The sequence below is a fragment of the Callithrix jacchus genome, chromosome 3 (genome assembly GCF_049354715.1).
Source record: "Callithrix jacchus isolate 240 chromosome 3, calJac240_pri, whole genome shotgun sequence".
Lineage (NCBI taxonomy): Eukaryota > Metazoa > Chordata > Mammalia > Primates > Cebidae > Callithrix > Callithrix jacchus.
The window spans coordinates 53,634,592-53,659,108 of record NC_133504.1 but is presented as its reverse complement, the minus strand read 5'-3'; the positions used below and the strand labels follow the sequence as shown (position 1 = coordinate 53,659,108).

Sequence of the window (24,517 nt, the reverse complement as noted above, 5' to 3'; positions counted from 1 at the left end):
CTGTGAAGCAGCCTCTTACAGACGCTTTAGGAAGGCATTTCAGAAGACAACATGGCAGCTCCATGCACCCTATTTCTCCTAAACACCTTCCAGTGGGACAAGGTGTGATGAAAGACTGATATAGAAGGTCCTGACCCTGAGTAGACCTCTGCTAATGTGTGTGTTTGTGTCTTAGAGCTTAGCAAAAAAGTTTGAAAAATGAAAGTAATTTAAAAAATAGAACAAAGCTTATAGAGTAAGGAAGTAAAGGAAGAAAATATTTTTATATGGCTGTACAGTGTGTGTTTTAAGCTAAGTGTTACTGCAGGAGTCAAAAAAGTTAAAAATATTGAAAAGTTTATAAAGTAAAAAATGCACAGTAAGCAAAGGTTAATTTATTATTAAAGAAAAATATTATTTACAACTTTAGTGTAGCCTATATGTAGGGTGTTTATAAAGTCTACAATAGAGATAATGTGCTAGGCCTTCACCCTCACTCACTGACTCACCCAGAGAAACTCTCAGTCCTGCAAGCTCCATTGATGGTAAGTGTCCTATACAGACGTACCTTTTTTTTTTATCTTTTAAATCATATTTTTACTATATGTGGGCTTTTCTCATTTGATATAGATACTATATATGCCTTTCTCATTTGATATAGATGAAAAATGAGGTCCAGAGAGAGATTAAACAACTTAGGTTTAATGTTATGTAGTCAACAAGTGATATAGCTGAGATTTGGCTCCAGAGTCTGGCCACTCAACCATTATACAACAGGCAAAAATATTGAAGAGTTAGAATTTAGCTCTTAACTAGAAGCAGGGGTGAGAACAATGAAGAGCTCAGGCATAACTCCTAGGATTCTGGATTTTGCAGAATCCAGAATCTGGATTTCTATGTTTAGATATGTTTAGGTAAACACAAATATTTACCATTGAATTACAATTGCCTACAGTAATCAGCCCAGTAACATGCTGTGTAGGTTTATAGCCTAGGAACAACAGGCTACGCCATACGGCATAGGTGTGTGATAGGCTGCACCATCTGGGTTTGTATAGGTACACTCTATCATGTTCACGCACAATGATGAAATTTCCTAATAATGCATTTCTTAATGTATCCCCATTGTTAAGTGACAGGTGACTGTAATCTTTATAGAGAAACAGAAACAGGAAGATTAAGCATGAACTCCATCAACATAATACTCAGTCAAAAACACTCGAATGTATCTCTACCTACCCATTAGGCTTTCTCCTTTTGCACATGTAATGAACACATTTGGCCTTTGTCTTTGTGAGCAAGCATACCACAGTTATTTAAAAGAATGAACTTTGCAGTCACTCTCAGAGTTCACAATCCTGGCTCTGACACTTACCTTAGACAAATTATTTTATCACTGTTTTCTTATCCATAAAGCATGATGATAAAAATACCTTATATCACAGACTTGTCTTGAAGAACAAACACATAAAGAGTACTTAAAGCATTGCCTGAGACATGTTAAGTGCTAAATGTGTTAGCTATATGTTATCATCATTTTATTATATCTCTTCCTATGACATTTAATATTGTTAGGAATGTCTCCTGGAAAACAGTTCCCTTGGCTTCTGTGATATTATTATCTTAAGGTTCTTGTACCTCTCTATTGTCTCTTCAAGATTCTCCTCCTTTATCTGACTATGAAGTACTAATGTGCCCAAGAATTATTCTTGGTTCTCACTCCTTTTCATTTACCACACTGCCCCGGGAAATTTTATCTACTCCCTTAACCCCAATTACCAATTCTCTCCTCTTTCTCTTTCCTTCTTTTTCTGCATCTGTCACTTTATCTAATAAATATTTATTGAGTTATTCTGTGCCAGGCATCACGCCAAGCACTCTGGCCCAGGCTCCTGCTAGAGCTCCAGATCCATGTAATCTATTTGACTTCTCTATCCACCTGCCTCAAAGGTACCTCAAATTCAAGATATGCAGAACTACATTTATCACTTCCTCATCCTCCAAACATGTTTCTTAATCTGTATTCTCTGACCCAGAGACAAGCATTATCATGCACCAGGGTGGCCAATTTGAAATCCTAGGAGTCATGTCTGAGCTCTTCATTATTCACATCTGCTTATAGGTAAGTGCTAAATTCTACCTCTTCGGTATTTTTGCCTATTATGGTTGAGTGCCTAGACTTTGGAACCAAATCCCAGCTCTACCACTTGCTGACTACATAATATTAAACATAAGACATTTAACTCCTCTGGACCTAATTTTTCTCCTATGTAAAATGAGGAACAAACCCAGTTTACAGAACGTGATGAGTATTAAACGGGACAATTCACATGTAATACATAGTGTTGATGGCTGTTGTGACACCTGGGTTTGTGTCGTCTTAGTTTAAAAGAATTTAAACAAGAGACACACAGCAAAGAAGATGCAGCATCGAGTAATTTATTGCAAAAGAAAAACAATATTTGGAAGTTAGGTGCAGAATAGACAGCATACCGTAAGAGAGTGAGAATTCATGATGCGCTGCTTTTAAGGGTGAGACAGCAAAGACTGGAACTAGGGAGACTCCCTTTATGAGAGTCTTACATGATTATTCATAAGGGGGTGGGAAGAGGTATTACTGGTGAGCATGTTCTGGGTGGCCTTCTGGGTGCACACGCACAGTAGCTGTACATGCTTGTTCATACATTGCTTGTCTCATTAGCATCTTAAATCTCCACGCAGGGGTTTTAATGAGCAAAGGGTCAGTCTGAGAACAGGTAAAATCAAAATGCCCATGCTTTGTAGAGGGGAAATCCCCCACTGAAGATATCTTTGCTTGACTGAGCTCAATTACAATGCAAATGCTGAGGCTTATTGTGGTGACTGTACAGTCACCATGGTTGCTGCATTGCAATAACATGGTTACTTCCTTGACTACCTATCCTGTCTCAATAGTACTGTGTCTAACACATAGTAAGTATTGAATAAATACAGATTGTTTCATTTACATCTTTCCTACTGACATTATATTAGTTCAAGCTTCTGTCCTTTCTTAGCTATCATCCTAATTGGTGTCCTTGTGTCCAGTCTTGATCTTCATGAGCCCATTAGTCATACAACTGCCCAAAAATCTGATCTAAAATGCATTACCATAAAATATAAATACATCAAACTTGAAGTGAACAATATAAATTCAATTAACCAAGTTGAGGGAAAACTATTCACAACTTGGATCGATCTGAAAATTAGTCTCAGGTTAACAGTAAAAACAAAGACTTGCAATCAACTTTCAGACACAAATCATGTTTCCCACCTATTGGAAAACTTCTTCCACAGCAAATACTATTCATACCTATTAAGCTTGGTGCTAAAGCAAGCAAGTGGTTAAGATCATTTATTACAAGACCCTAGTTCCTGATTCTTTTTTGATCATGCACAACATAAAGGAGAATTAATATTTATAACTATCTTCAATACTGAAGGAAGTCCATTACTGAAGTCAGTATTATTCCTGTCAGTAATCAAAAATTACTGAATCCCTGATGGGATTCTTACATGATTATTACTAAGGGGGTGGGAAGAGGTGTTACTGAAATTACTGAATTTTTGATAAGTGTATTTAAAATTCTGAATTGTCAACAACCTGGAGAACTTTGGGTCCTGAAAGGGATGCAGCATAAAAATATTTTGTTGATAATAATGTACTATTTTAACATAAGAATTCAACCATAAAAAGTTTGAGAAAGGTTAAACCATATTGGTTAATAGTTATCATTGGATATATTATGGAAAACTCATTGAAAAGCAAAATTATACCACTGAATCTTATGTTCCTATTCTAAAGTGGGAGAAAACTTGCAGCATGAGTTAAGAAATAATTTTTTTAAAACCACATAGTCTGGGAAAAATTAATTTTATTTATATACATAAATACCAATCTATTTTATGTTTGCCTACCTTTTATTTCCTACTGCCAGTAACAATTTTTCTTGTCCTTATTGAAATTTAATCAACCTGCCCCTCTCTAAATCACTCAGACTGGAAAAATACTACCCAAGAAAAGTATGGCTTAGTTTGACAAAGTAAAAGAATTAACCTGAAAATTTGCAAATAGCTAGGAATTTTTCTGTTAACCATTTAACGATGTTCTAGGGGAAAAAAAAAAGCAAAAAGCAGCATTTTCTCTGTCATATACTGAATCACATTTTTAGTCAAAAACACATACTAAATTAATATTGTTCACCCCTTAAAAACAAACAAGCAATATAACTTTATTGATTATCAAAAAGAGCTAGAGAAAATAGTCAGAATAGCTTACTTTTTGTAGTTGAATCAGCTCTGCATTGAAATGAATCTGCATTTACAACAGACCTTACAGAATAACTACTATCTTCACTGCTACTTTCTTTGGAAGTAATGTCATCTGTCATATAATCTCATCCTGGACTGTGTTATTAAAAAGCTATAAAGATAGAGATTGGAAGATCAAGATTAGTTTTTTCACAGATGAAACCACAAATTCAATGAAGCATCATTATTCATACAGAAATAGAAGAAAATATACAAGTTTTATTGCTATCATACCCAAAAAAGGATGCCAAAAGGCAGTTCCATATCATCATACAATAAATTCTATTCAAAAATTTATGTCATTATGTGAAGGCATTTGAAGGGTTGATAATGGAATATCTTCAGATTTTTTTAATGGCTAAAGACTGGAGACAACTCTAAAAAGAAAAGAAATGTTCAAAATTCTGCCTCCCTCTAAAATAAAATCTCATTTCAAAGAAGCATTTGTTGGTAAATAATTGGATTCACTCTACAATATTTGGCACCCAAATCTACAGTAGATTTTGGAGGGAGGGGATTATTTTACATGTATCGTAGGATAAGTCAAATGAGTAATTATGTTTATACTGTTGATCACAGAGATTTTTAGGATCTTTGAAAGGAGACAAGCACATTCATGATCAATAAGATTAAGTAACAATTATGTTGTCCTACATTTGGATTGGAAATATAAGTGTGAACTCGGATTTTATTTTTAAACATTGATCAAGAGGGGGCAGAGAGACAGAAAACTCACAAATCCCTCAGAAATAACAGAAATAAGGCAAATTAGCAGCACCCAGAATGGGATCACCAAATAGTCCTTCTCACAAAGAGGAACAAGGATAATTTGGAGAAGTAGCTAATTCCAGAGATGGGACAGGAAATGTTCAAGATGAGCCTATAACATTTTGTCATACCAGAAGTCCAGAAAGCAATAGGGACTACTAGGGTCATGTCACAAAGATTCAGCAACCAACCTGAATAAGCTCCTCCTGTACAAATATGGTACAACTTGAGTATCACTAAGATTAATACTAAGCTATGTTTATAACCATTAATTCATAATAATATGAAAAGAGCTTATTTTCTTTGAAGGATATTCTACCTTCCGCGCTCTGTCTGAAATAAAGAAATACACAGATATAAAGATGTGCATATGTTTATTTTTGTAGCAGCCAGGATTTTAGCACAATATGAAAAAATATGATATTCAACTCAAAATAAATTTAAACCATGAATATGCTTACTAATAATATATTTAACTTTTAACCCAACAAAAGCATTTTCCAGAAAAAATAGCACAATGCAATTAAAGAAATTTACATGAATTCATTCCTGCTACTTCTATAGAAGTTGATAAAATTAACAATTCTCTACAGGGTCAATTAAGAACTGCTAATGAAGTTTTCTGAAAGATTGCCTGAATCCTTTTAAATCTTTTCATTTTGGTCTATAGCTATTACAGTCTTTAGAAAAACTTTTAGCAATAATCAACATTTTATCTTTTTGAGGAAAGAAACTTTGCAAGAAGCAGTAGTTTAGTTTTCATTTGATATATTAAATCCCTTTAAAGTATATGCTAAATCTTTGGAGATATATTCAGTGGGGTGTTCCCAAGGGCAGCCTCTCAGTCAGTCCTATTTTCAAACCAAAGATGCTGGTTGTTTCCAATAAATTGTTGTTATGTTTTGGTAGATGACTGTGATAACATATTACTCCATCTAGTTAAGCAGGCTCTATTCACCACAGGCATGTAACTAGTTCCTTTTGTATCATTTGCCAACACTCATTTCTTAGCACAAACTCTGCTTTTATTCACGTTCCATGCAATATGGGCTTGAGAGCAAACATCCAATTTTCAACACAATCATTATTGTCCCTACCATTTACAATATCCTATAAGAGCAGTGTGGTGCAATAAAAATTACATGGGCTTTGAAATAAGACAAATCTTGGTTAGTACAAATCACTTACTCGATATATGACTTTGGGGAAATTACATACCCTGAGTCCGTTTCATTGCCTGTAAAATGGGAAAAATAATACCTAACTTGCAAATTTGTTGTAAAGATTGATGTAGTACATACAAAAAGTACCTCCTCCCCACCAAATAATAAACACAAAGGCTCACATTAAAGCAATAAGTTGTCATTTTCTCTCTTTGAGTTCTATCTTTCTACACAGTAAGATAATGCTTTGTATTACTATTTTAATAATACCAACATGTCTTCCATGAGCTATTTAATCTCATACTCCACTCAACATAGTGATTGCTGATATTTTTCCTAACTCTCTTGATTTCACGCTTTCTGGTGACCCTAGGAGAAGAGGTGTCAGCACGGAATTTCTACATAGAAGGTACTTGGAGCAACAATTTGGTAAGGAGATATTCAGAAAATTGTAAAGCTGAATTTGCAAAGCCAGGGCACTGTTTTCAGTTCCACTGTAAATGATAGGGCCAGAAGCAGGGAAATTCTGGGCAAAAAAGGGCAGGTCCCTAACGAGGGCCCCACTCTCAAGCTGAAAAACCTGGAACTGCAGCCCAAAGTAAGAACACACATCCCTGTGTTCCCATTCAAATGTTGCCTTTTCCAAAACCACCCGTGGCCTGCCCCACCCTCATCCTGTGCCTATAAAAACCCCAGAACTCAGACAGGAGAGAGAAGAAGCATCTGTAGTCAGAGACTCCAACTGGACATCGGCTTGACTGCAGAGGGACAGCTTGATGCCTTGGGAGAGGTTTTTGGCCAGGGATGGCCAGACTCCAGGGGAAGATTACCTTCCCACTTCCTCCCCATTTTAGCTCCCCTTCTTGCTGACAGCCACTTTCATCAACTATAAAATCCCCTGCACTTACCGTGTTCAATTCATTCATACAACGTCATTACTCCTGGACGCTGGACAAGAACGTGGGTGCCATGAGTGCGGGCGTAAAAGGCTGTCACACTCACCCTCCATGAGCGGTTAACACTTAAGCCACCTATGGATAGCAAAGCTAAAAGGCTATTGTAACACTTCTCGGGCTTCAGAGGTTACAGACAACCCCCAAGATGTTGTCATAAGGCCCACAGGGAGTTTTGCTCCTGCTGGCACCCAAAAGCACTCAACCCAGCTCCTGCACTTGCTCACCTGCGCTCCTCCTCCTGTGAGGTGTGGAATGCAGTGGGACCAAGGAAATAGAATTCAACCCTGCTGGTACCAAAGCAGCTGGCTAGTTCTAGCACCCGTGCACTGCAGTTCTCACACACGAAGGGGTCAGGGAGATATCCTGCTTCATAAGTAGAGGAACTTTTGTATTGATGCTGTGCTTGCAAAGCAAATACCTTTTGTTTAAAAACATATATTGTTTTGTTTGGGACTAGCTCTTCAGAAGGCTAAAGAAGATATAAAGGATCTTAAAAAACCTCCTTTTCCCATCACTTCCAGCCATCTTTTAGGCCATTGATCATTATCCTCCATGACACTACATTCTTAGATTATGTTACTATCTACACTGATTCTCTTCTTTCCTCATAGCCTATTTCCTCCTCCAAAATGTCTACCCTAAGAGAAATTAAAAGTTATAAACTGCTCACTCCCCACCAACTAATGTTGACCAAAATGCAATTTTCTTTAATGAAGAGAGCCACATATATTGGTCAATGCTGGAGCCAGACTGCTTGTGTTCAGGCAGTTGCATGACCTTGGGCAAATTCCCTTATCCCATTTGTGCCTCTGCTTCTTCAGCTGTAAAATGAGGAAAACAGTAGTAATCTACCCCATAGTATTAGCGTAAAAATTAAATAAGATAATAACTGGCACAAAGTAAGGGATATACAAAGGTTTGCTATTATTACTTAAGTTTAAATGAAACAATCTTACATATATGCGGCATTTAGGCTACTTTTCTATAGGCAACTACCTCACCATCAAGTCCTCTAGAAATTTGGTCATTAAGTCCCACTCAGGGGTGCCCCTAATCCATTGTTACTCAATTTTGATCTGTGGCAAACTGTTATGTCATCATTCATTCAACAAATATTTACTGAGTACTTACTATGTGCCAGACATTGTGCTAGGAGTTGAGAATATAATGGTGAGTAAAAACATATTCCCATCCCCTTGCAATGCTAACATACAGTGGGAGAGAGCACCACAAATCCAATAATCATAAAACAAATGGAAAACATTCACTATAAAAAATGCTAAATGCTACAAGGTGAGGCACATGATGCTATAAGAAAACCAACTTGCCAAAAATCAATTTTCAGAACGCCAGCTTGTCAAGTCAGTTTTCCAAATGACTGAGTCACTGAATTTCCTAATAGAAAAATCACTGAAAGCTACTTTGCCGAAAATTTCTAGAAAGTCAATTTAATGAAGAGTAGTCTGCCAAATCATCATTTCACCAAATGAGCAATTTACTGAATTACGGAGAATTTTTTTTTGAAGTCTTAATTTCACAGAAGTTTTAATGCATCCTTTCACAATCGCTCTTTAACCCTGAATTTGACTGTCTGTCTGGTTGAATGTTAATTCCATGTTTTCACATTTCAAACGCCAAGCCCTTTACTCATGCTCAGTGATCCAGTACTCCAATGTAAGCAAATGGTGGGCTTCTCCATAACTGTCTTCAGACTTAGGCTTCTGCTTATCTCTGTCACTGCCAGAAAGACAGCTGCAAAGAACCATCCTAGAATAGGATGATGAATGGATTTTCTGCAAATTGTCTACTGCCAAATTTGCTTTCAGCAAATTGGTCATTTATGGAATTAACTCTGACTTAACTGTTTCCCAGTGAAATTACCTAGAGCCAATGTGTTGAGAGCTTACAAATAAGGAATTTGGACTTGTCAGAAAGATGACAGAAGGCTTCACTAAGGAAAAAAAACAATTGAACTAAGTTCAGAAGGATAAGTAAACCAGGCAAAAGAGAAAGGAAAGAATGTCTAAGCAAAGAGAAAAGAATATGCAAAGGCCACTTGGAGAGGAAGCAGTGGAATTACTGGGGTTGCAAAAAGGCCAGCATGGCTGAAGTACAGAGAACGAGGTAGAGATTAGTGTGAATTGAGGCTAGAAATAAAGTTAGGGGCTAGACCACACTATACCTTAGAGATCATAATAAAGACTGCTGTTCTCATTTTTAGAATTGAAATTCTTAATATATTTTAAGTAAGATATAACATAATTGGACTTGCATTTTGTCCTTTCTTTTAATTGTTGTGGGTACATAATAGGTGTATATATTTATAGGGTACATGAGATGCTCCAATATGCAATGCATCACAGTCATCATGTAAAATAGGGTATCCCTCCCCCTCAAGCGTTCATCATTTGTGTTACAAACAATCCAATTATACTATTTTAGTTATTTTTAAATATACAATTAAATTATTATTGACTATAGTCACTTTGTTGTGCTATAAAATACCCCAGTATTTTATACTAAGACTTACTTATTTATTTTTTGGTATCCATTAACCATTCCCACCTTCCCCAACCCTGCCACTATCCTTCCCAGCCTCTGGTAACTATCTTTCTACTTTCTATCTCATGAGTTCTATTATTTTGATTTTTAGATCCCACAAAAAAGTGAGAACATATGTTTGTCTTTCTGAACCTGCTTTATTTCACCTAGCATGATGACCTCCAGTTCCATACATGTTGCTGGAAATGACAGATTGTCATTCTTTTTTATGGCTGTATAATACTCCATTGTGTATACATTTTCTTTATCCACTCATCTGTTAAGGGACACTTAGGTTGTTTCCAATTTTTGGCTCTTGCAAATAATCCTGCAACAAACATGTGTGCAGATATTTCTTTGATATACTGATTTCCTTTCTTTGGGATATATACCCAGCAGTGGAATTACTGGATCATATAGTAGCGCTATTTTTAGTTTTCTGAGGAACTTCCATACTGTTCTCCTTAGTAGTTATACTAATTTACATTCCCACCAACAATGAGAGTTCCCTTTCCTCCGCATCCTCACCAGCATTTATTATAGCCTGACTTTGGATAAAAGCCATTTTAAATGGGGTAAGAGGATACCTTATTATGGTTTTACTTTGCATTTCTCTGTTGATTAATGATGTTGACCACTTTTTCACATGCCTGCTTGCCATTTGTATGTCTTCTTTTGAGAAATGGCTATTCAAATCTTTTGCCCATTTTAAAAATCAGATTATTAGCTTTTTTCCTATAGAGTTGTCTGAGCTTCTTATATATTCTGGTTATTAATTCTTTGTCAAATGGGTAGTTTGCAAATATTTTCTCCCATTCTGTGGGTTGTCTCTTCACTTTGATGATTGTTTCCTTTGCTGTGCAGAAGCTTTTTAACTTGATGTGATTCCATTTGTCCATTTTTGCTTTGGTTGCCTTTGCTAATCAGTTAGTACTGAAGAGATCTTTGCCAACCAACGACCTAGAGAGTTTCTTCAATGTCTTCTTGTAGTAGTTTGATAGTTTCAAGTATTACATTTAAGTTTTTAATACATTTTGATTTTATTTTTGTATAAAGTGAGAGATAGGGATCTAGTTTCATTCTTATACATATGGATATCCAGTTTTCCGAGCATTATTTATTGCAAAGACTGTCTTTTCCCCAGTGTACGTTCTTGGCACCTTTGTCAAAATGAATTCACTGCAGGTGTGTAGATTTGTTTCTGGGTTCTTTATTCTGCTTTATTGATCTGTGTGTCTGCTTTTATGCCAGTACCATGCTCTTTTGGTTACTATAGCTCTGTAGTATAATTTGAAGTCAGGTAATGTAATTCCTCCAGTTTTGCTCTTTTTCCTTAAGAAGGTTTTTGTTATTCTAGGTCCTTTGTATTTCCATATAAATTTTAGAATTGTGTTTTCTTTTCCCATGAAGAACATCATTTGTATTTTGATACAGAATGCATTAAATCTGTAGATTTCTTTTGGTAGTGTGCGCATTTTAACAATACTAACTCTTCCATCCATGAACTTGAAATATATTTTCATTTGTTGGTGTCCCCTTCAATTTCTTTCATTATAGTTTTATAGTTTTCATTATAGAGATCTTTTACTTCTTTGGTTAATTCCTAGGCATTTTATTTGTGGCTATTGTAAATGAAATTACTTTTTAAATTTCTTTTTCAGATTGTTCATTATTGACATATTAAAAATGCTATAATTTATGTATGCTGATTTTGTATCCTGCAACTTTATTGAATTTGTTTATGAGTTTTAATCAATTTTTGGCAATCTTTAGGTTTTTCCAAATATAAGATCATATCATCTGCAAAGAAGGATAATTTGACTTCTTTCTTTCCAATTTGGGTGCCCTTTATTTCTTTCTCTTGTCTGATTGCTCTAGCTAGGAATTCCAGTAATATGTTTAATAACAGTGGTGAAAGTGGGCATCCTTGTCATATTCCAGATCTTAGAGGAAAGGTTTTCAGGTTTTGTCTATTCTGTATGATACTAGCTGTGGGTATGTCATACGTGGTTTTTTTATTATGTTGAGGTATGTTCCTTCTATACCCAGTTTTGTAGGGGCTTTATCATGAAGAAATGTTAAATTTTATCAAATGCTTTCTCAGCGTCAATTGAAATGAACATATGTTTTTTGTCCATTCTGTTGATATATCACCCTAATTGATTTACATATGTTAAACTATCCTTGCCTCTCTAAGACAAATTCCACTTGGTCAAAATAAATAATCTTTTTGATGTACTGTTAAATTCAGACTGCTAGCATTTTATTGAGGATTTCTGCATCGCTATTCATCAGCAATATTAGCCTGCAGTTTTTTTTGTTTTTTCGAGGTATTTTCTTTTCTATTTTTAGGATTAGTATTAGCTTTTTTAAATCTTTGGTATTATTCAGCAATGAAGCCATCTGGCCTGGGCTTGGCTTTACTGAAAGATTTTTTTTATGGCAGCACTTTTATTTTTCCTTACACAATGACATGTTGCTGTGGCCTAATGTTTTCACATAACAGTAGAAAATCAAAATTTGTTTTCATCTCTTTAAAGAATTGAGAGTTGCGTACAAAAAAAACCTTACATAAATTAAAAGGATGAATACATTTACAGGTGTAAATGCAAACTGCTTCCAACTCAAGGCAAGTAACAGCCCACAGTGCTCTGGCAGAAAAACATCAGCTAAGAAAGGAAACTGGGTCCTATGGCTTGGACTTTCCAACCCTGACAAACTGGCAGCCCTTGCCGGCCTCTAGAGCAATCCCAGAACACTCAGCCCCGACACATGAATACCCAGCACAGATAAGAGACCACTGGTCATGCAGACTCACCAAGCCAAATTTGTCTGCCTACAAGCATGTTCTTACCTCAGCCACGAAGTGACCAAGCCACATGTACTAAAGGTTGAAATCAAAGACATATGCAGGGTATTAAACAAATAATAAGGGGAACAGTTAACTTGAATACAAGGTCAAAATCAGCAACAAGTTCTACAATCCAGTGCTGATGTCAGATACAAGCTTCAAGGACAATTTCTTTTCCAAGGCTTATTCCAGTTTTGTGAGGCTAGCATAAGGTGTATGCATTTGCTAGGGGCAAATTTATACTTCCAAATTAACCCCTGCAGCAAATGCTACACATCTGCTCACAGTCCATTTAGAAGCATTTGCGGTGGACGATGGAGGAACCAGACTCATTGTACTCCTGCTTGCTAATCCACATCTGCTGGAAGGTGGACAGTGAGGCCAGGATGCAGCCGAAGATCCACACAGAGTATTTATGCTCTCAGGGTGCAATTATCTTGATCTTCATGGTACTGGGTGCCAGGGCAGTGATCTCCTTCTGCATCCTGTCGGCGATGCCTGGGTACATGGTAGTGCCACCGGACAGCACAGTATTGGCATACAGGTCTTTACAGATATCCACGTCACACTTTATGATGGAGTTGAAGGTGGTCTCATGGATGCCACAAGATTCCATGCCAAGAAAGGAAGGCTGGACCAGCGCCTCTGGATACCGGAACCGCTCCTTACCAATGGTGATCACCTGGCCATCGGGCAGCTCATAGCTCTTCTTCAGAGAAGAGGAGAATGCAGCTGTGGCCATCTCTCGCTCAAAGTCCAGGGCGATGTAGCACAGCTTCTCCTTGATGTCGCACGATCTCCCACTCAGCCGTGGTGGTGAAGCTGTAGCCACACTCAGTAAGGATCTTCATGAGGTAGTTGGTCAGGTCCCGGCCAGCCAGGTCCAGATGCAGGATAGCAAGGGGATGGGCATAGCCCTCATAGATGGGCACTGTGTAGTTGACCCCATCTCCAGAGTCCATGACAATGCCAGTGGTGCACCCAAAGGCATAGAAGGACAACACGGCCTGGATAGCCACATACATGGCTGGGGTGTTGAAGGTCTCAAACATAATCTGAGTCATCTTCTCTCTGTTGGCCTTGGGGTTTAGGGGGGCATCAGTCAGTAGCATGGGGTGCTCCTCCAGGGCCACATGCAGCTCGTTGTAGAAGGTGTCATGCCAGATTTTCTCCATGTCATCCCAGTTGGTGACAATGCCATCCTCAGTGGGGTACTTCAAGGGTCAGGATACCGCGCTTGCTCTGGGCCTCATCGCCCACATAGGAGTCCTTCTGGCCCATGCCGACCATCACACCCTGGCACTGAGGGTGCCCGACAATGGAGGGAAACACAGCTTGCAGGGCGTCATCCCCAGCAAAGCCGGTTTTGCACATGCTGGAACCATTGTCAATAACGAGCACAGCAATTTCTTCTTCCATTGCAACTGGCAGAGAAGTGGGGCAGCGGAGCGACGAGAGAACACTGTATGTGAGCTAGCAGTGGTGACTGAGACCCACTGAAAGATTTTTTATTATGGCTTCAATCTCCTTACTTGTTATTGGTCTGTTCAGGTTCAGGATTCTTTCATGGCTCTATCTTGGTAAGTTGCATGTGTCTAGGTATTTGACCATTTCTTCTAGATTTGCCAATTTATTGGCAAATAGTTATTCAAAATATTTGGATAGTATGCACATTTTAACAATACTGATTTTCACAATATTTAACTACTCATAGTAGCCACTAATAATCCTTTGAATTTCTGCAGTATCAGTTGTAATATGTCTTCTTTCATCTTCAATTTCATTTATTTGGTTCTTCCCTCTCTCTTTTTTGTTTTTTGAGTTAATCTGACTAAAGTTTTGTCAATTTTGTTAAATTTTCAAAAAAACAACTTTTTGTTTCATTGATCTTATGTGTTATTTTCTTCATTTTAATTTTATTTATTTCTGCTCTGATCTTTATTCTTTATCTTTTCTACTAATTTTGAGTTTGGTTGGCTATTGTTTGTCTAGTTCTTTAAGATGCTTCATTATATTGTTTACGTAAAGTTTTCTTTTTTGTTATAGGCATATATAACTATAAACCTTCCCTCTTAATATTGCTTGTGCTATCTCCCTTAGGTTTTGGTATGTTGTATTTTCATTATCATTTATTTCCAGAAATTTTTCAATTTCCTTCTTAATTTCTTCATTGACCCACTGGTCATTCAGGAGTATATTGTTTAATTTCCGTGTGTGCGTGTGTAGTTTATACACACATATATATATCCGTGTGTGTGTGTGTATTTTTTTTCTTAAATTCTTGTTACTGATTTCTATTTTTGTTCTTTTGTGGTCAGAGAAGATGCTTTACATAATTTCAATTTTTTTTTTAAGTTTTAAGGCTTGTTTTGGGGCCTAACATATCATCTTCTCTTGAAAATGATCCGTGTGCTGAGAAGAAAGTTGTATATTCTGCAGCCATTAGATTAAATGTTCTGTAATATCTATTAGGTCAATTTGGTCTATAGTGCAGAGTAAGTCCAATGTTTCTATGTTGATTTTCTATCTGAAAGATCTGTTCAATGCTAAAAGTAGGGTGTTGATGACTCCAGCTATTTTTGTGTTGGGACCTCTCTATTTAACCCTAATAATATTTGATTGATATATCTGGGTGCTGGAGTATAGATAGGGTGCATATATACTTTCAATTGTTATATCTTATTTATCTTTATATACTGACCTTCTTTGTCTCTTGTTACACTTTTCATCTTTAAATCTATTTTGTCTGATATAAATATATCTACTCCTGCTCTTTTTTAGTTTCCATTGGCATGGAGTATCTTTTTCCATCCCTTTATTTTTAGTCTTTGTGTCTTTAAAGGTAAAGTGTGTTTCTTGTAGTCAGTAGATCGTTGAGTCTTGGTTTCTTATTTGTGTAGTCTCTTTACATCTTTTGATTGAACAGTTCAGTCCATTTATATTCAATGTTATTATTGATAAGTAAGAACTTACTCTTGCCATTTGTTTATTTGGTCTCCAGTTGTTTTTGTGGTCTTCTCTTCCTTCTTTCCCTCCAGGCATGGTTGGCTGTGTCCCCACTCAAATCTTATCTTGAATTGTAACTCCCACAATTCTCACATGTCATGAGAGGGACCCAGTGAAAGGTAACTGAATCATGGGGGCAGATCTTTCTTGTGCTGTTCTCACAATAATGAACAAGTCTCACAAGATCTGATAGTTTTAAAAAGAAAAGTTTCCCTGCAGAAACTCACTCACTCTTTGCCTGCTGTCATCCATGTAAGACATGACTTGCTCCTCCTTGCCTTCTGCCACAATTGTGAGGCCTCCCCAGCCATGTGGAACTGTAAGTCCATTAATCCTCTTTTTCTTCCCAGTCTTGGGTTTGTCTTTATCAGCAACGTGAAAATGAACTAATACACCTCCTGTCTTCATTTTAGTGAAGGTGATTTTCTCTGGTGATATGTTTAGTTTCTTGCTTTCTGGTTTTTGTGTATCCATTATATGTTTATGGTTTGAGGTTACTGCAAGGCTTGCAAATACTATTTTATAACCCATTGCTTTAAGCTGACAACTTAACACTGTTTGCATAAACAAACAAGCAAAAAGAAAACTAATAAATAATCTATGCCTTAACTTTATCTCCCTGCTTTTTAATTTTGTTCTTTCTATCTTTTTGTACTAGATCTTGGAAAGTTGTAATTATTATTTTTGATTGGTTCATAATTTAGTCTATTTAAAATAAAAGTAGTTTATACACCACACTTACAGTGTTACGATATTCAGTGTTTTTCTGTGTACTTACTATTACCAGTGAGCTTTTTTACCTGCTGATAATTTCTTATTGCTCATTAACATCCTTTTCTTTCTGATTGAAGTACTCTCTTTAGCCTTTCTTATATGACAAGTTTGATGTTGATGAAATCCCTCAGCTTTTTTTTCAATCTAGGAAAGTCTTTTTTTCCCCCATCGAGTTTGAAGAGCATTTTCACTAGACATATTATTCCAGGGTAAAAGTTTATTTTCATCAGCACTTCAAATATGTCACACCACTCTCTCCTGGACAGTAAGGTTTGCACTGAAAAGTCTAATGCCAGAAATATTGGAGCTCCATTGTATGTTATTTGCTTCTTTTCTCTTGCTGTGTTTAGGATCATTTCTTTCTCCTTCACTGAGGGAGTCTTCTTTTAGTTAAATCTTCTTAGTGTTCCATAACTTTCTTGTACTTGGATATTGATATCTTTCTCTAGCATTGAGAAGTTCTCTGTTATTATTCCTATGAATAAACTTTCTACCCCTTTCTCTTTCTCTACCACCTCTTTAAAGCCAATAATTATTTTTGCCCTTTTGAGGCTATTTTCTAGATCCTGTAGGCATGCTCAATTGCTTTTTATTATTTTTCTTTTGTCTCCTTTGACTGTGTTTTCAAATACCCTCTCTTCAAGCTTACTCATTCTTTCTTCTGATTGATCAATTCCGCTACTAAAAGACTCTAGTCGCTTCTTCAGCATGCCAGTTGCAATGTTCTGCTCCAGAATTTCTGCTTGATGTTTTCTTTCAATCTCTTTTTTCAATTTATCTGATAAAATTATTAATTTTTTTCTGTATTATCTTGAATTTGACTTTCCTCAAAACAGCTATTTAAATTCTCTGTCTGAAACAGCACATATCTCTGTTTCTCCAGGATTGGTCCCTGATGCCTTATTTTGTTCACTGATGAGAGTATGTTTTCCTGGATGGTGTTTATGCAAATAGATGTTCTTTCTGGGCACTGAAGAGTTAGGTATTTATTGTAGTCTTCTCAGTCTGAGGTTATTTGTACTCACTCTTTTTGGGAAGACTTCAAATTATTGAAAGAACTTGGAGCTGTGATCTAAGCTATAGCTGCTTTAAGCGCACCCCAAGCCTGGTAGCACTGTGGTTCTTGCAGACTCATAGAAGTACCACCTTAATGATCTTGGACAAGATCCAGAAAAATTCCTTGGATTACCAGGCAAAGATTTTTTCTCTTTCCTTACTTTCTCCCAAATGAACAGAGTCTCTCTCTCTGTTCTGAGCCACCTGGAGCTGAAGATAAAGTGACACAAGCCCCTGCCACCACTAGGATTGTGTTGGGTCAGACCCAAAGCCAGCACAGCAGTGGATCTTGCCAACATCCTGCTATAGCAACTCCCTAGCTATGGCCTATGTTCAATCAAGGCCCTGGGGTTCTACACTCAGCAGGTGGCAAAACCAGCCAGGCCTGTGTCTTTCCTTTCAGGGTGGTGAGTTCCTCCAGATCCAAGGCATGTCCAGAGGTGCCATACAGGAGCCAGGGACTAGAATCAAATATCTTAGAAGTCTACCTGGTGTTCTATTGTGCTGCAACTGGACTGCCACTCAAACAAAAAGTAGAACCTCCTCTTTCTGAAGGCAAATAAGCCTCGCCCTATTACTACTACCACTATGCCCATGAGGTATATGTCCACATTGCCACCAATGTTTTCTTTTGGCCCAAGGGCTCCTTAGTCAGTTTGTGCTGAATGAAGCCAGGCATGGGACTCCCCCTTCAAGGCAGTGGGCTCCCCTCTGACCCAGGGCAGATCTGGAAATGCCACCCAAGGACCAAGTCCTGGAATTGGAGACCCCAAGAGCCTAAGTGGTACTCTACCCTCTTGTGGCTAAGCTGGTACCTAAGGTGCAAGATAATGTCTCCTTTACATTTCCCTCTTATTTTCTCAAGTAGAAGGAGTCTTAACCCATAACCATCATAGCTGGGAATGTGCTGAGTCTCACCTGAAGCCAACACATCCCAGAGTGTCACCCAAGGCCCTTGATGTAGTACTCGGATATCATTGCTGGTTATTCAGGGCCCAAGAGCTCTTCAGTTAGCAGGTAATGAATTCTGCCAGGACTGGGTTCTTCACTTCAAGGAAATGCATTACCTTCTGGCCCAGCGTATGTCTAGAAATGTCATCCATGAGCTAGAGCCTAGAAAGGGGTCCTCAAGACTCTGACAGTGCCCTATCCTGCTATGGCTGAGCTGGTATCCAAGATGCAAGAGAAAGTCTCCTCTCCTTGAGCAGAGGGAAAGGGTTTCTTTTGGAGCTTTGAGCTGTGCAGCCTGGAGTTAGTGAAGAGATAATGCCATCACTCCTTTAGCCACCCAAGCTAGTGTTTCAGTAAGTCACATGTTCCTCCATTCCCGTCTCTGGGTCCAGTACAGCATTAGGAGTTTCTAGGAGTTGCCATCCTTGTGGCTTAGACTGCCCTTCACGTTTACTTTGAGCCCCAGAGCATTTTATCCAGTGGTGGTCAGGCTTGCAAGAATTTAAGTTCAGACTGCTGGCTTTAGTAACTCCCCTCTGGCTAGGGTTGGTTTAAAATCTCCTTCCTTGGGTTAACTTAAGCTGAGTTTGTTCCAGTTTTTTCTGTTATAATAGGCAACACTCAGTTAAATGACTCATAATTTCCCACTCTCCCTCTTTGCAACACACAGCAATTCTCTCCACACCACACTGACACTGCCGTGGTATGGAAAATGGAGGCATTAGTGATTCAAGACTTTTTCCTACCTCGTTGTACTCATTTCAGCCAAATGAAGTTAAAACCAGGTACTGTGAGTGCTCACCTGATTTTTTGTTCTTATGAAGATGATTCTTGTGTTTAGTCATTAAATTAGTGTCCTCATGGCGGGGACAATCAGTGGAGTCTTCAATTCCACCATCTTACTCTGCCCAGCACCCAAACTGGCATTTTGAAAAGATTCTGTAAGTGTGTTGTGGAGACTGGATTTTAAGTGTGTGCTAGTTTAGGGTATTTTCTCACCTGGAAATATATTATTTCAGTACTCAGGAGAGATAATACAGTACTTGGACGAAAAGATGAGGGAAAATGAATCAAAATTAACCACTTACAGAGTTATTTAGGAAGTAGAAACAACGATATTTGTTATGGGGTTATCAGATATGGGGGGTGAAAAAGAGGAAAGTGCTATGGCCAACCTCTGTATTTCTGGTTTGCATAAATAAACAGTGGTGCTATTCCCCCCTCCACCAAAAAAAGAACAGAAGAATTGTATAATATTCTCTCAATGTATTGAGGTATATATAATGTATATAGATATATTATATATAATATATATATATCTTTCAAATTTTACGGTATTGAGATATTAAATACAAGGTTGAGAATTTTTACACAATTTAGTGCCTTGCATATGTCGATATGCAACTATAATCTTTTCTATATAGCTCCATCATTTACTACTTAGTTCTCTTTATTACAACTAACTTAACCTTCCTGTGCTCCAATGTTTTCAACTTTAAAATGGAAATTGTATCAGGACCCGCCTAGAAAGAACTACTTAATAGTATGCCTACAATCTATCTTCTCTCATTACTAGATGGAGGGCTTTAGGAAAGAAAAAAGGTGACCTAGTTAAATCTTCTTATAAACATTCTGATGACAAACATCCTGGAAAGCATATTAATTATATTTGCTAGATAGTTCTAATCTCTGGAATGCCATTAGCAGGAGTAACTTGGGATGTATTGATTGGTTTTGATAAGTACACCTGGAATATAGGGATTTATGTGTCATTGTCTGCCAAAGTGTCATGTAAACTAGTAACTGAGTATAAAATGGAGAAGTGTGCTGGGCGCAGTGGCTCATGCCTGTAATCCCAGCACTTTGGGAGGTTGAAGCAGGGGAATCACCTGAGGTTGAGAGTTTGAGACCAGCCCGGCCAATATAGTGAAACCCCTTCTCTACTAAAAATACAAAATCAGCTGGGCATGGTGACACACACCTGTAATCCCAGCTACTCAGAAGGCTGACACAGAAGAATCGCTTGAACCTAGAAGGTGGAGGTTGCAGTGAGCTGAGATCAGACCACTGCACTCCAGCCTGGGTGACAGAGCAAGACTCCATCTTAAAGAAAAAAGGAAAAGGTGACATTAATTTTTTAAAAACCTATCTTTTGTGTAAGTAATGTAGCCACATGCATTACCTCTTTAAGGACCTCAGATGTTAATCTATGCCAGAGGGAATCCTGATTCATCAGGAAATCACATGAGGACCAGTGTTAGTGGTCTTGGAACTCCTACTGCTAAGTGTATACCTTGTAATTCCTTGTAACAAATATTAGTGAAGAATGATGCAGGGTAAAATTTCTAACTTTTTGTGTCTGCTTTGAGAATACAGTTTATTATGTTAAGATCACCGCCTCAGAAGATTGTTTTAATATTTAATATTTGGGAAAGTGCTTAAAACAGTGCCAGGTTCATTAACTTTTGCTATTATTAATATATCATTATAATCCTAAGAAACAATAAGAGCTATAGTTTATCAAGTGAATGTTAAAGGAACATGTTCTAAATCAATGCAAAAAAACTAAGAACCTTTAAAAAAGATTTGAAAAAAGATTCGAGGAAATGATAACAAGAATGGACAACTTAGAGAGGAATATGAATGAATTGAAGGAGCTGAAAAACACAACACAAGAACTTCACAAAGCATGCACAAGTTTCAATAGCCGAATTGACCAAGCAGAAAAAAGAATATCAGAAGTCGAAGATCAACTCAATGAAATTAAACAAGAAACCAAGATTAGAGAAAAAAGTGCAAAAAGGAATGAGCAAAGTCTCCGAGCAACTGGGACAATGTGAAGAGACCTAACCTACGTTTGATAGGTGTACCAGAATGTGACAAAGAGAATGAATCCAAGGTGGAAAATACTCTTCAGGATATTATCCAGAAGAATTTCCACAACCTAGCAAGGCAGGCCAATATTAAAGTCCAGGAAATACAGAGAACACCACAAAGATATTCCACAAGAAAAGCAACCCCAAGGCACATATCGTCAGACTCACCAGGGTTGAAATGAAGGAGAAAATACTAAGAGTAGCCAGAGAGAAATGTCAGGTCACCCACAAAGGAAAGCCCATCAGACTCACAGCAGATCTCTTGGCAGAAACTCTACAAGCCAGAAGAGAGTGGGGGCCAATAATCAACATCCTTAAAGAAAACAACTTTCAACCCAGAATCTCATATCCAGCCAAACTGAGCTTCATATGTGAAAGAAAAATAAAATCCTTTGCAAACAAGCAAGTATTCAGAGATTTTGTCACCATCAGGCCTGCTTTACAAGGCTCCTGAAAGAGGCACTATACATAGAAAGAAACAACCAGTACCAGCCATTCTAAAAACATACCAAATGCTAAAGAGCATTAACAAAAAGAAGAATCTGCAACAACTAACGGGCAAAACAGCCAGCTAGCATCAAAATGGCAGTATCAAATTCACACATAATAATATTAACCCTAAATGTAAGTGGGCTAAATGCACCAATCAAAAGACACAGACTGGCAAATTGGATAAAAAAACAAAACCCATCAGTGTGCTGTATCCAGGAAACCCATATCACATGCAAGGATACACAAAGGCTCAAAATAAAGGGATGGAGGAAGATTTACCAAGCAAATGGAGAGCAAAAAAAAAAAAAAAGCAGGAGTTGCAATTCTCGTCTCTGATAAAATAGACTTTAAAGTAACGAAGATCAAAAGAGACGAAGAAGGTCATTACATAATGGTAAAAAGATCGATACAACAAGAAGAGCTAACGATCCTAAATATATATGGACCCAATACAGGAGCACCCAGATATATAAGGCAAGTTCTTAACGACTTACAAAGAGACTTGGACTCCCACACAATAATAGTGGGAGACTTTAACACCCCACTGTCAATATTAGACAGATCAACCAGACAGAAAATCAACAAGGATATCCAGGGCTTGAACTCAGACCTGGAGCAAGCAAACCTGATAGACATTTACAGAACTCTCCACCCCAAATCCACAGAATATACATTCTTCTCAGCACCACATCACACCTACTCTAAAATTGACCACATAATTGGAAGTAAAGCACTGCTCAGCAAATGCAAAACAACTGAAATTATAACAAACAGTCTGTCAGACCATAGTGCAATCAAGTTAGAACTCAGAATTCAGAAACTAACTCAGAACTGCAGAGTGTCATGGAAACAGAACAACTGGCTCTTGAATATTGATTGAATAAACAATGAAATGAAGGCAGAAATAAAGAAAGTTATTCGAAACCAACGAGAATGAAGACAAAACATACCAGAATCTCTGAAACACATTTAAAGCAGGCTCTAGAGGAAAATATATAGCAATAAGTACCCACATGAGAAGAGTGGAGAGATACAAAACTGACACCCTATCGTCAAAATTGAAAGAGCTAGATAAGTAAGATAAAAAAAACTCAAAACCTAGCAGAAGACAAGAAATAACTAATATCAGAGCTGAGCTGAAGGAGATAGAGACACGAAAAACCCTTCAAAAAATCAATAAATCCAAGAGCTGGTTTTTTGAAAAGATCAACAAAATAGACCACTAGCCAGACTGATAAAAAAAAAAAAGAGAGAACAACCAAATAAATGCAATAAAAAACGATAAAGGGGAAATCAGCACAGATTCCTCAGAAATTCAAACCATCATCAGAGAATATTACAAACAACTCTATGCACATAAACTAGAAAACCTAGAAGAAATGGATAAATTCCTGGATATCTGTGTCCTCCCAAGTCTAAACCAGGAGGAAGCTGAAACTATGAACAGACCAATAACAAGGTCTGAAGTCGAGGCAGCAATTAAGAGCCTACCACACACAAAAAAGCCCAGGTCCAGATGGGTTCACAGCTGAATTCTACCAGACACACAAAGAGGAGCTGGTACCATTCCTTCTGAAACTATTCCAAATAATCCAAAAAGAGGGAATCCTTCCCAAATCATTTTATGAGACCAACATCATCCTGATACCAAAACCTGGCAGAGACTCAACAAGAAAAGAAAACTTCAGGCCAATATCCATGATGAACACAGATGCAAAAATCTTCAATAAAATACTGGCAAACCGACTGCAACAGCATATCAAAAAACATCCATCATGATCAAGTAGGATTCATCCCAGGGATGCAAGGCTGGTTCAACATACGCAAGTCTATAAACGTAATCCACCACATAAATAGTACCAAAAACAAAAAGCACATGACTATCTCAATTGACGCAGAGAAGGCATTTGACAAAATTCAACAGCGCTTTGTGCTAAAAACCCTCAATAAATTCGGTATTGATGGAACATATCTCAAAGTAATAAAAGCTATTTAAGACAAACCAACAGCCAATATCATACTGAATGGACAAAAACTGGAAGCATTCCTTTGAAATCTGGCACTAGACAAGGATGCCCTCTCTCACCACTCCTATTCAGTATAGTAATGGAAGTTCTAGCCAGGGCAATCAGGCAAGAAAAAGAAATAAAGGGTATTCAAATAGGAAAGGAGGAAGCTAAATTGTCTGTATTTGCAGATGACATGATAGTATATCTAGAAGACTGCATTGTCTCAGCCCAAAAACTCCTGAAACTGATAAGCAACTTCAGCAAAGTCTCAGGATATAAAATCAATGTGCAAAAATCACAAGCATTCGTCTACACCAATAACAGACTTAAAGAAAGCCAAATCAAGAACGAACTGCCATTCACAATTGCTACAAAGATAATAAAATACCTAGGAATACAACTTACAAGAAATGTAAGGGATCTCTTCAAGGAAAACTACAAACCACTGCTCAACAAAATAAGAAAGGACACAAAGAGATTGAGAACCATTTCATGTTCATGGTTAGGAAGAATCAATATCGTGAAAATGGCTATACTGCCCAAAGTAATTTACAGAATCAATGTTATCCCCATCAAGCTACCACTGACTTTCTTCACAGAACTGGAAAAATCTACCATGAACTTCATATGGAACCAAAAGACAGCCCGCATAGCCAAGTCAATTCTAAGTAAAAAGAACACAGCAGGAGGCATCACACTACTGGACTTCAAACTATACTATGAGGCTACAGTAATCAAAACAGCATGGTACTGGTACCAAAACAGA

The 24,517-nt window shown here is 37.5% G+C and overlaps 1 protein-coding gene and 1 pseudogene across 1 annotated transcript in view; both read right to left on the bottom strand.

The window, feature by feature from the left end:
* Positions 1-24,517, bottom strand: part of LOC144581682 (uncharacterized) — a 316,803-nt gene that overhangs the window by 237,064 nt on the left and 55,222 nt on the right. The window lies entirely within an intron of this gene.
* LOC100407512 (actin, cytoplasmic 2 pseudogene) lies at positions 9,779-22,192 on the bottom strand (annotated as a pseudogene).